At 43.8% G+C, this 13,534-nt stretch overlaps 1 protein-coding gene across 3 annotated transcripts in view; it reads left to right on the top strand.

The window, feature by feature from the left end:
- Nucleotides 1-13,534, top strand: part of LOC143784206 (voltage-gated delayed rectifier potassium channel KCNH8-like) — a 730,833-nt gene that overhangs the window by 479,728 nt on the left and 237,571 nt on the right. The window lies entirely within an intron of this gene.

Raw genomic sequence — 13,534 nt, 5'->3', positions numbered from 1 at the left:
CACATGCAGCAAGCTGATCCACACTAGTAATCAGAGTCTGAACATTCATGTCTGCAGCAGAGCTTCAAGCCACTCAGAGATAAAGGGGAGGAAGAAAAAAAAACAAAAAACTCAGAACTTCTTTTCTTTTAATCCCACTTCTGCAATGCATTAACTATTCACTCGGCCTGGCATTCTGTTATGATCCCAATGGTAGAGGATCTCAGGGTTTTCAGCAAAGTCTGCAAACATAAAAAACCAGCTCATAGGGAGGTGGTAACTGAGCTGACCGCATACCTGATCCTAGCCCACAACTAATAGCAGCCGGGGAACGTACCTACGTTGGTTCTAGACGTCTCGCGCCAGCCGGAGAACTAACTAACCCTTTCAGAGAAAATCAGACCTCACTTGCCTCAAGAGAAAGGTACCCCAAAGTAAAGACACGCCCCCAACAAATAATAACGGTGAGGTAAGAAGAAAGGACAAACGTAAGTATGAACTAGATTCAGCAAAGAGAGGCCCACTATATAATAGCAGAAATATAGAAAGCGGACTTATGCGGTCAGCGAAAAACCCTTCAAAAATATCCACGCTGAATATCCAAGAACCCCCGCACCGACTAACGGTGTGGGGGGAGAATATCAGCCCCCTTAGAGCTTCCAGCAAAATCAGGAATCACATTATGAACAAGCTGGACAAAAAACAAAACAATACAAATGAACAAAAATAAGAAAGCAGGCTTATCTTGCAAAAATCAGGACCAGTAGACAGGAGCAACCAGACAAGGACTGATTACATTGATGCCAGGCAATAGACTAAGAATCCAGGAAGTTTAAATAGGAACACCCAGGGACTAACGAACCAGGTGACTACCAACCTGGGGAAAGAATATCCAAGTGCCATACCACTAGTGACCACCAGAGGGAGCCAAAAAGTATAGTTCACAACAGAAGGCCAACACAGTTCCCCACTTTACCACGTCTTTCCTACCACACGCAAGAGGTGGTTGTTGTACTCTCGATGGGTCAGTTAATTCTGCCTCTTTTTGTCTTTTCCAATGTAAGATCAAACATTGTTTGTATTGTTCCCAGGTAAGCACAGCAAGGGTGAAACCTTCCTCCCGAGCTCCATCTGGCCCACTCCGGGGGGTGTCCCACTGGAGAATCACCCCGTCTGGGCCCACGTCTATGGGTTCTCCCATCCTGGTCGGCAGCGGCAGTACCAGCTTCCCCATTGCATCGGGGGGTAACACCACTAGCTCTGCCGAGAGGAGGCGGCTTTTACTGGGGTGAGGGTTGGTCGCGAGAGCGGGATCGAGCGGGGGAGCAGGGGCGTCTTCCATACCTGCGCCTGATGTGATTCCACCGATGTCGATCCGGTCCACTAACGAGGACACTGGAATCGGCTGCGGCCCGGACCGCGGCTCCTCCAATGCGGTCTCCGGATGCGGCTCCGCCCTCCATGGTTCCTCCTCCGCTGGCTCCGAGGACGGGATGGGTAGGCTCAGCTCCGCTGCCGGTTCCAAGGAGTTCGGGTCCTTCTGCTGCGGTGGAAGTGGGTCCGCCCCTGGTGGATGAGGGCAAGCCGGGATTGCTCCTTCCTCGTTCAGGCACTTGCTGTTCATCATCGCCGTCTGATAGTCGGTGGCAGTGCATGCACCTGACTCCGCCATTTCTCCGAGGCCGAGCTTCTCCGTCATCTGCTTTCCGCCGTTGCAAATCAAGGGGTCGTCCTCTGCTTTGAGGCAGGTCCTCGCTTTGCAGCAAGAGGCGCAGGGGGCGGTCGCCGCTTCTGGCGCCACTTTGGTAGTCTCCTCCCATGGCACGCCCTCCTTCTTCTTTGGTGTAGCAATGGCGGCGATTTTTTTGGCGGGAACTTCTGGCGGCAAACAGCAATACACAATCCTCTCAATAAAGCACAGTCCAAACACAATAAATCACAGTTCCAAGGCACACATGACCTGATTCTTCAGGCTTAAGTAGATCCTGTTCGTGACGCCAAAATGGAGCGCCCCCACTGCCGCAGGGCCGAGGGATACCCGGTACCGGGCCTCTGAGTCTCTGTTCTGGGGTTATCACGGTGGCTAGACCCGGTCCGTGACCCTGCTGGTCAGTGGGGGACGTCCGGTGATAGAATAGTGAATGATGGTGTAGTAGTGAAGTGCCGGTCGCAGTAAATAACGAGGACACCAGGTTGCAGTCTCTTTACCTCTTTACTGAAGATCTCTGAGTCCTCAATCCGGAATCCGGATAACCAGGCTGCGCAAGTCCGGCCGGTCCAATGGCACCTCCAGAGTTCTCTTTGCAGGTGGAAATCTGTGCCTACCTTCTTGCGCTTGTGTGTTGCGGTCCTTCCCTGCTGTGCTTACGGAAAGTCCCCACAACTGTTGTGTCTGTTTCTCGTGTTCCCTCACAACTGTAATGTTCTCCCTTTTTACGTCCCCCTGATCTTACGGTTAGGACGCACCCATATGATGGGGAGGCTCGGAGCTCTTCCGGGACTCTAGCGTCGCCCCACTCCTGTTGGTACCTCCCTAGGTCTTCCTGGGTCTGGGTGAGACAGCCCGCCTGTAACTGACTGTCCTGCCGTAGGTTTGAAGTATGGCTTGAAGCACTGTACTTCCTCGGCGTTCCGGCCACCGGTTGTGCGCCTCAGTAGGATGTTGCCTCGGTCTAACAGCACGACTCCTATTTGAATTCTCCCTCTGCGGTGATCTCGTTTCTCACTCAGCACAATATATCTCGCTTCTGTTCCTTCCTTGGGCACCGCCGCTATGCTCAGCAGGCACGGTCCCGTGACGTTCTCTCAAGTTGCCAGGCCTCTGTCAGGATCCCACCCCTGACAGGGACCCTACCGAATCTTCCCCCCGCAACACCCTCTGCCACAAGGTGTTGCCTGGTTCCAACCCAGTCAGCTTTCTCACTAACTTCCTGCCTGACCCCCAGTTTTACCAGTATGTGAGGAGTGGCCTAGTGAATAGAACCCTTAGCTCCCCCTGGAGGCCCGGCTGTGAAATGTATTGGTGTCTGTGATACCTGGTCAGATGAACTCCTTCAGTGCCATCAGACGTACCATGGCTCCCCCTAGTGGCGGAGCCACAGTACTGCAACGACCAGGACTCTGGGGCGCTGCATAACAAGCGTCAAACATGCGACGCATGGATTTGAGCATTCAATGTGAGCATCAGCTAATGCTCGACTAATGCTGAGCGCATTCGAGCCCCAAGAATCTCGAGTGATATCCGAATATCACCGAGCTCATTTGTTTATCACTAGTTTCTAGTCGACCTGACTCTTAAATATAGATGTTTAAAAAACTACAGAAAATCATATAAAACCCAATATATTTATATTGGGTTTTATATGATTTTCTGCATGAGCTACCCCAATTTTTCAATTAATAAATTTTGAAAAATAGATGTTTAAAAAACTACCAAACAAATCTTTAAAAGCTTTCAACATGGTTATGAAAGGAATATTATTTGTGAATCTTTAATCCATTAACATACTTGGTAATTAATGATTTAACCTATTAGAATATCATATAGTTTAATGGGTTTGGGTACTTGGTTGTAGCAATTGAATCAAAAAGGAAAAAAAGAATAAAAGATTTCTAACACAATTGGCCAATAAGTTTTGGCTGCATGGCATTAATCTGGCTGAATAAGAAAGATGCACCTAAGTATCAAGAGATAAACCAAAAGAAAGATGGTGATACAAAATATCTCACAAATATATCAACTTAATTAAATGTAAAATATCATAACAGATTTTGTTAAGGACAGGGTAGCTAAAAGGAGATCCAACAACAAACCTTCCAAGGCTATAAACAGTATACACAGTGATTAGTTTGCCCCCATATCTTTTGCAGTACATTCCCTAGTGGTTAACTTATATATCAAATAGAAGAATATAGGATGCAGACTTGCATAGAAATAATGTGGAGCCCTGTTAGGTGTGCAGCCCTGCGCCTCCATGCTTGTTTCACCCAGCTTCATCAGGGTGTGTATGTATACAAAGCTGGATGAAACATCTGTCAGTTTAACAAGTGCAATAATAACCTAACACTCAATACCATTAGTAAACACAAGATCTACACACAAGTTTTAAAGGAGATATCCAGTGATAAGAAGTTTTTAATATTCAAAGCAAATACAACTTTATCATCTACTCCTTTTACAGGTTTACTATTAAAGAGGTTGTCCACTACTTTTTCATTGATGACCTATACGGATAGGCCATCAATGTCTGAACGGCAGGGGTCTGACACTCAGTACGGCCGCCGATCTGCTGGAAGTACTCACTCGCGGAAACTGGATGTCTTCTGACAGTGGCCACTTCAGGGTACTGCACATCCACCTCCCATTGATTTGAATAAGAGGTGGATGTGCAGTACCGAGCTTCAACCGCTACCAGAAGATGGCCAGTTAAGCAAGTGAGTACTTCCGGCTGGTGATCGCTGCCACCAATACCAATAACAGCTGATCGGCTTGGGTGCTGGTTGTCGAACCTTAGCTGATGAGACATTGACATCAATGAAAAAGTAGTGAACAACCTCTTTAACTATGTTGAAAGTAACTAGGCTCAATTAAATAAATTGTGATTTTTTTTTTTTCTTTTAACTATCTGTAACCAATACACTGTCATAGGGTTTTTGGTGCTTCTTTAGCTAGAAAATCACAGTAGTACATAACTGTGATTCAGATTTTAATACAGTTATGTAATCTGCCTATATAAAACAAAAAATAATGAAATGTGAGTGTTGTATAAATCTTACTAATATATCCAACCACTGAACCCGTCTAGAGTGCATGAAAGGTAATGATTTTCTACAGACCTCCACAATTTCAGCACTAACAGAATACTGAATTATAGAAACTGGTCTTGTTCTGACCAAAATACATTAGCGAGATTGATTGGAGTGGAAGGAAATAGGCAGCGCCTCAGAGTTATAGAAGTTTGATTAAATGGATACGTTTATGACTGATGTTGGTATCTTCATGCACTATGTTCCCAGTTACAGTTTTCTGGCTCTCAGTTGTGTATTGCTGGAGTTGAAAAGAACATATACTAGTAACTTTCTAGTGCTTTAACCCCTTCCGGATGTGGATAATTCCAGTTTTTTCAATTTCGATTTTTTTTTTCATCCCTTTTTCCAAGAGCCTTAACTTTGTTTCTGTGCACATAAATGTATGAGGGCTTGTTTTTTGCAGAATGAGTTGTTATTTTCAATTATACCATTCATTTTATCACATAGTGTACCGGAAAAGAAGAAAAAAGATTCCAAGTCCAGTGACATTCTGAAAAATCACACTATTTTTTGATTGTGTCTCCGTCTTCTGCGACCCATTACTTTTTCATTTTTCTATCGATTCAACTGTGAGGAGGTTTATTTTTTGAAAGATGAGACATCATTTTTATTGATACCATTTTGGGATATGACATTTTGATCGTTGGTTACAGCATTTTTTGTGGTATTGAAGCAACCAAAAAACCACAACTTTGTAGTTTTTACTTGTTTTTCTGTTTACGGTGTTTACTATTCGGCTTAATTATTTTTTTCAGATTTTTTTAGATTTTCTAGATACCACACGTGGATATTTTATTATCTTTTTTTTAATGGGGGAAAGGAGAATGATTTGAACTTTTATGGGTTTTTTATTTTTTTCAGATTTTTTTTAAAACTTTTTTTTACTTTTACTGTTCGTGTTAGTTTCATTAGGGAACTTGAACCTGAGATCATCTGATTGCTTGTGCTGTGGACAACAATACCACAGTATTGCTGCATATAGTAAAAATCATGGTCTCCTTTGAAGCCTGGCCACAGGCAGGGTTTCAAGGGAGCTCGAAAAAGACAAGCACGGAGGTTTTGAACAGACCCTTTACTGTCATAGTAACTCATCGGCGACCCGCGATCATGTCACGGGTATGTAGATTGGCGCATAGAATGGCATGCCCCCATGCCAGCTTTCTGTTAATGCCGCTGTCAAAGTTTGACAGTGGCATTTAACAGGTTAACTATTGCGGGCAGAGCTCCATGCCACCTGCAGCTTTTAGAGGCAGGTCCTGGCTTTAGCACACGGACATTACCTGCTGAGTATGGGACGAGCTCACCCTGTAAGCCTGCTCCATACACCTGCTGGCGACTTGCTTCGTACAGGTACAGTGGATGTCGTGAATTTTCACTAGTCTGATGGCTTGGGTTGCAGATGCTGGTGTGTGTGTGTGTGTGTATACATATGTATAGTACAGACCAAAAGTTTGGATACACCTTCTCATTTAAAGATTTTTCTGTATTTTCATGACTATGAAAATTGTTCATTCACACTGAAGGCATCAAAACTATGAATTAACACATGTGGACTTATATACTTAACAAAAAAGTGTGAAACAACTGAAATCATGTCTTATATTCTAGGTTCTTCAAAGTAGCCACCTTTTGCTTTGATGACTGCTTTGCACACTCTTGGCATTCTCTTGATGAGCTTCAAGAGGTATTCACCGGGAATGGTCTTCCAACAATCTTGAGGAGTTCCCAGAGATGCTTAGCAATTGACCCTTTTGCCTTGTGGCATGTTATTATTGCTCAGCAGTAGTGTTGAGCATTCCAATACCGCAAGTATCGGGTATCGGCCGATACTTGCCGTATCGGAATTCCGATACCGAGATCCGATACTTTTGTGGTATCGGGAATCGGTATCGGGATGAATATCAATGTGTAAAATAAAGAATTAAAATAAAAAATAGGGATATACTCACCTCTCCGGCGGCCTCTGGCGGTTACCGCCGTAACCGGGAGCCATTGTACCTAAGAATGCGCGCTTGAAGGGCCTTAGATGAGGTCACTGCGCTCTGATTGGTCGCGTAGCGGTCGCGTGACCGCTACGCGACCAATCACAAAGCAGTGACGTCACCTAAGGTCTTTCAAGCGCTTGAAAGACCTTAGGTGATGTCACTGCTTTGTGATTGGTCGCGTAGCGGTCACGCGACCGCTACGCGACCAATCAGAAGCTGCGGACGTCTTCTAAGGTATTTCAAGCGCTTGAAAGACCTTAGGTGACGTCACGGCTTTGTGATTGGTCGCGTAGCGGTCACGCGACCGCTACGCGACCAATCAGAGCGCAGTGACCTCATCTAAGGCCCTTCAAGCGCGCATTCTTAGGTACAATGGCTCCCGGTTACGGCGGTAACCGCCAGAGGCCGCCGGAGAGGTGAGTATATCCCTATTTTTTATTTTAATTCTTTATTTTACACATTGATATGGATCCCAGGGCCTGAAGGAGAGTTTCCTCTCCTTCAGACCCTGGGAACCATCAGGATACCGTCCGATACTTGGTGTCCCATTGACTTGTATGGGTATCGGTATCGGATTAGATCCGATACTTTGCCGGTATCGGCTGATACTTTCCGATACCGATACTTTCAAGTATCGGACGGTATCGCTCAATACTACTCAGCAGTGGTCTTCATCTAGGAACTCTGCCATGCAGGCCATTTTTGCCATTTTTGTCTCTTTCTTATGGTGGAGTCATGAACACTGACCTTAACTGCGGCAAGGGATGCCTGCAGTTCTTTGGATGTTGTTCTGGGGTCTTGGATGAGTCGTTGCTGTGCTCTTGGGGTAATTTTGGTGGGCTGGCTACTCCTGCGAAGGTTCATCCCTGTTCCATGTTTTTGCCATTTGTGAATAATGTCTCTCACTGTGGTTCACTGGGGTCCCAAAGCTTGAGAAATGGCTTTATAACTTATCCAGATTGATAGATCTCAATTACTTTGTTTCTCATTTGTTCCAGAATTTCTTTGGATTGCAGCATGATGTCCAGCTTTTGAGAATCTTTTGGTCTACTTCACTTTGTCAGGCATGTCCTATTTTAGTGATTTCTTGATTAAGAACAGGTGTGGCAGTAATCAGGCCTGGGTGTGGCTAGAGAATTTGAACTCCGCTTCCCAAAGATGTGATAAATCACAGTTAATTTATGTTTTGAGAGGGGGCAATCACTTTTTCACACAGGGTCCTGTAGGTTTGGATTTCTTTCTCCCTGAATAATAAAGAACTTTATATAAAATCTGCATTTTGTGATCTTGTGTTATCTTTGTCTAATATTTACATTTCTTGGTGATCTGAAACATTTATGTGTGACAATCATGCAAAAGAATATGAAATCAGGAAGGGGCAAACACTTTCTCACTACATATATATATATATATATATATATATGATATATATATATATATATATATATATATATATATATATATATATATATATATGTGTGTGTGTGTGTGTGTGTTTATATCTATATATATATATATATATATATATATATATATATATATATATATATATGTGTATATATATATATACACACTGCTCAAAAAAATAAAGGGACCACTAAAATCCCACATCATACATATCACTGAATGAAATATTCCAGTTGTAAATCTTTATTCATTACATAGTGGAATGTGTTGAGTACAATAAAACCTGAAAATGATCAACGTAAATCACAAATAATATCCCATGGAGGTCTGGAGGTGGAATGATGCTCAAAATCAAAGTGGAAAATGAAGTTACAGGCTGATCCAACTTCAGTGGAAATGCCTCAAGACAAGGAAATGATGCTCAGTAGTGTGTGTGGCCTCCACGTGCCTGTATGACCTCCTTACAATGCCTGGGCATGCTCTTGATGAGCCGGCGGATGGTCTCCTGAGAAATCTCCTCCCAGACTTGGACTAAGCATCCGCCAACTGCTGAACAGCCAGTGGTGCAATGTGACGGGGGATGGTGCGAGACATGATGTTCCAGATGTGTTCAATCAGATTCAGGTCTGGGGAATGGGCAGGCCAGTCCATAGCTTCAATACCTTCATCTTGCAGGAACTGCTGACACACTCCAGCCACATGAGGTCAGGCATTGTCCTGCATTAGGAGGAACCCAGGGCCAACTGCACCAGCATATGGTCTCTCAAGGGGTCTGAGGATTTCATTTCGGTACCTAATGGCAGTCAGGCTATCTTTGGCAAGCACATGGAGGGCTGTGCGGCCCTCCAAAGAAATGCCACCCCACACCATTACTGACCCACAGCCAAACCGGTCATGCTGAAGGATGTTGCAGGCAGCAGATTGCTCTCCACGTCATCTCCAGACTCTGTCATGTCTGTCACATGTGCTCAGTGTGAACCTACTTTCATCTGTGAAGAGCACAGGGCGCCAGTGGCAAATTTGCCAATCCTGGTGTTCTGTGGTAAATGCCAAGCATCCTGCACGGTGTTGGGCTGTGAGCACAACCCCCATCTGTGGACGTTAGGCACTCAGACCATCCTCATGGAGTCAGTTTCTAACCATTTGTGCAGACATATGCACATTTGTGGCCTGCTGGAGGTCATTTTGCAGGGCTCTGACAGTGCTCCTCCTGTTCCTCCTTGCACAAAGGCTGAGGTAGCGGTCCTGCTGCAGGGTTGTTGCCCTCCTACAGTCCCCTCCACGTCTCCTGGTGTACTGGCCTGTCTCCTGGTAGTGCCTCCAGCCTCTGGACACTATGCTTACAGGAACAGCAAACCTTCTTGCCGCATCGCGCATTGATGTGCCATCCTGGATGAGCTGCACTACCTAAGCCACTTGTGTGGGTTGTAGAGTCCATCTCATGCTATCAGAAGTGTGCAAGCACAACCAACATTCAAAAGTGACCAAAACATCAGCCAGAAAGCATTGGTACTGAGATGTGGTATGTGGTCCCCACCTGCAGAACCGTTCCTTTTTTGAGTGTGTCTTGATAATTGCTAATAATCTCCATCTGTTGTCTATTCCATTTGCACAACAGCATGTGAAATTGATTGTCAAACAGTGTTGCTTACTAAGTGGACAGTTTGATTTCAAAGAAATTTGATTTACTTGGAGTTATATTCTGTTGTTTAAGTGTTCCCTTTATTTTTTTGAGCAGTGTATAATACAGCTTCATCTTCTTCCGTGGTGCATTCTTTTCTTCAATTTTCCAAGATCTGATTCAGTTGTTTCCTCTAAGTAATTGCGGTTGAGTTGTGGCTACATATTGAAGTCCTAGAGAATTCCTGTAGTGCCTAAATGAAATATCTCTAGGTCACAAACGCCATTGCATCTAAACTATATAATATTCTTTTGTTCTGAAAATCAGTAGTAGCCAAGTAATACAGACTGCCCCAAATTGGCTAGACTGGATTTCATACATGAGTCACAATCTCTAGACACAGGTAGAAATGAGGGAATAGATTTGAGTCACTTATTCACACAGGTTTGCTGTCTGTCAATCTGTGATTCTGACTATATATCCCCTTTAGGATAGCAGGAACAAATTTGCAATATTTTTTTCCGCAGACGACTAACAATCTCTGGATGTATATAAAGTGAAGCTCCAGTTTGGACTTTTATATAACATTCTATTAGAGGATTGTCTACTATAATAGTATTATTAGAATTGTTATTGTTACAAGTAGGAAGGATACAAATGATAATTATGCAAAGCTGCGAGAAATTCAAACTATCTGCAGGTATCAGCAGCAGTCTCTGTTTAGTCAATGCATTATAATAACAAATGCTATAGTGGTGTGCTGACAGACATGACAGGTTTTTATAGTCACAAATGGTTAGTTTTCGAGTATTCGTCGATGTAAAGGGATCACACTTAACCTCCTCCCATGTGACAAAAGTAGAGATCAAAGTATCAGTGATTAAGGATTTGACAGACCCAGTCTGTCCATGTGTTACATTTAGATGTAGCCTTTCTTAAAGGGAACCTGCCACATGAAAAACATCCTATTAACCTGCAGATATGGGGTTAATCTGCAGGTTAGTAGCATTCTGAACCTGCCCTGCACCATCACTTAGACCCCGGCTGCCAGGAGAAACTTAACTTTATTCCTCTCAGCAGTATTTGGATTTCAGTCATGGAGGCGGCACCAGCGTGGGTTCAGCCACCACTATGTGTATGGCGGCTGTTACTACACCCCCAGCACTGACTGACAGCCGGCCCTAATGCTGAGCCAGTGTCAATGCTTGGGGTGCGGTTACAGCGGCCACTCTCTATACACAGAGTGGTGGCTGAACCCGCGCTGGTGCCGCCCCAGAACTAAAATCTGAATGTTGCTGATGGGCATAAGGTTCATTTCCTCCCAGCAGCAGGAGTCTAAGTGTCCAAAAACCTATCATGGGAAATTAACCTAAAAGTGAAGCAATTGTTTAAATTAGGTGTTTGTATTATTGGTTTTTGTTTTTATTGCAATGGTTTTTTTTCTTCAGATCACAATCCTTTTTTAAAATAAATGTATTAGTAATCTTGCAATTGTCACTCTGGCCATTAGGGTTTTATAGACTCCTGTCTTTTCAGGAAGAGTTTTCACCAAGACGTTTTATCAGAGGCAGAATTACATTGACAGGTAAAACCTCTATACACAGCTGATAACACAGACTCCACCAATCACAATAGGTGATGTTAAACCTGACCCTGCTCCCCCTCCCTTGACAATGACCATTGCGTATGCTCATTAGACAATGCTATGCATATATAAAATTGAGTCTATGTCTAGCCATTGTGGCTAATGTAAATGTGTTATTTCCTAAAATAACAGGAAGTTAGAGTCTAAAAAAATCACAAGTGGCCAATGTGAAAATTGCAAGATTTCTATATTTTTAACACAGATTTTATTATGTAACAAAAATTTCAACATTTTTATAAAATACATATTTAACACAAAAGCCTGGTTTAACCCCTTACCGACCTCCGCCGTACTATTACTGCGGAGGTCGGTACCCCCGCTTTGATGCGGGCTGCGGCGGTGAGCCCGCATCAAAGCCGGGACATGTCAGCTGTTTTGAACAGCTGACATGTGCCCGCAATAGCAACGGGTGGAATCGCGATTCACCCGCCACTATTAACTAGTTAAATGCTGCTGTCAAATGATGACAGCGGCATTTAAAGGGAACCTGTCACCTGAATTTGGCGGGACCAGTTTTGGGTCATATGGGCGGAGTTTTCGGGTGTTTGATTCACACTTTCCTTACCCGCTTGCTGCATGCTGGCCGCAATATTGGATTGAAGTTCATTCTCTGTCCTCCGGAGTACACGCCAGCGCAAGGCTTGATTGCTTTGCGCAGGCGTGTACTCCGGAGGACAGAGAATGAACTTCAATCCAATATTGGGGCCAGCATGCAGCCAGCGGGTAAGGAAAGGGTGAATCAAACCCCCGAAAACCCCGCCCATATGACCCAAAACTGGTCCCGCCAAATTCAGGTGACAGGTTCCCTTTAACTGGCGCTTCCGGCCATCGGGCTGGAAATGAGCGCATCACCGACCCCCGTCACATGATCATGGGTCAGCGATGCATCGGCATGACAACCTGAGGTCTCCTTGAGACCTCTATGGTTGCTGATGCCGGCTTGCTGTGAGCGCCTCCCTGTGGTCGACGCTCAAAGCAGGCCTGTAATTCATTGCATAGGAGCGATCTGATGATCGCTGCTATGTAGCAGAGGCGATCGGGTTGTGCCAGCTTCTAGTCTCCCTTGGAGGCTATTGAAGCATGGCAAACGTAACAAAAAAAAAATGAAAAAAAAATGAAAAAAATAAAAAATATATAAAAGTTTAAATCACCCCATTCAAAATAAAACAATTTTAAAAAAATCACACCTACACATATTTGGTATCGCCGCGTTCAGAATCGCCTGATCTATCAATAAAAAGAAAGGATTAACCTGATTGCTAAACGGCGTAGCAAGAAAAAAAATCGAAATGCCAGAATTACGTTTTTTTGTCGCTGCAACATTGCATTAAAATGCAATAACGGGCGATCAAAAGAACATATCTGCACCAAAATGGTATTATTAAAAACGTCAGCTCGGCATGCAAAAAATAAGCCCTCAACTGACCCCAGATCACGAAAAATGGAGACGCTACGGGTATTGGAAAATTGCGCAATTTTTTATTTATTTTTTTTCAGCAAAGTTTGGAATTTTTTTTTACCACTTAGATAAAAAGTAACATAGACATATTTGGTGTCTATGAACTCGTAATGACCTGGAGAATCAAAATGGCAGGTCTTTTTTAGCATTTAGTGAACATAGCCAAAAAGCCAAACAAAAAACAAGTGTGGGATTGCTCTTTTTTTGCAATTTCACAGCACTTGGAATTTTTTTCCCATTTTCTAGTACACAACATGCTAAAACTGATGATGTCGTTCAAAAGTGCAACTTGTCCTGCAAAAAACAAGCCCTCACATGGCCATATTGACGGAAAAATAAAAAAGTTATGGCTCTGGGAAGGAGGGGAGCAAAAAACGAGAATGCAAAAACGGAAAAGGGCAAGGTCTTGAAGGGGTTAAACAATAGGTCATTTTCTGATGACAGCTTCCATTAAAAGCTAGGGTCACGTGAACTGTTTTATCTTGGCCTGAGAAAAATCAATCTGATTATGCTAATTACACTCTGATCAGCGTTTGATTACAGTATGATCACGATGTGATCCGATTTTCTCAGATGTGGAGAAAATGGATAAAAAATGTATCTGCTCCATTATGTCAGTTCGTGAAAAT

This window comes from Ranitomeya variabilis, chromosome 7, assembly GCF_051348905.1.
Source record: "Ranitomeya variabilis isolate aRanVar5 chromosome 7, aRanVar5.hap1, whole genome shotgun sequence".
NCBI classification, from domain to species: Eukaryota; Metazoa; Chordata; class Amphibia; order Anura; family Dendrobatidae; genus Ranitomeya; species Ranitomeya variabilis.
The sequence above is the reverse complement of the archived record's forward strand: the minus strand, read 5'-3'. Positions and strand labels throughout refer to the sequence as shown.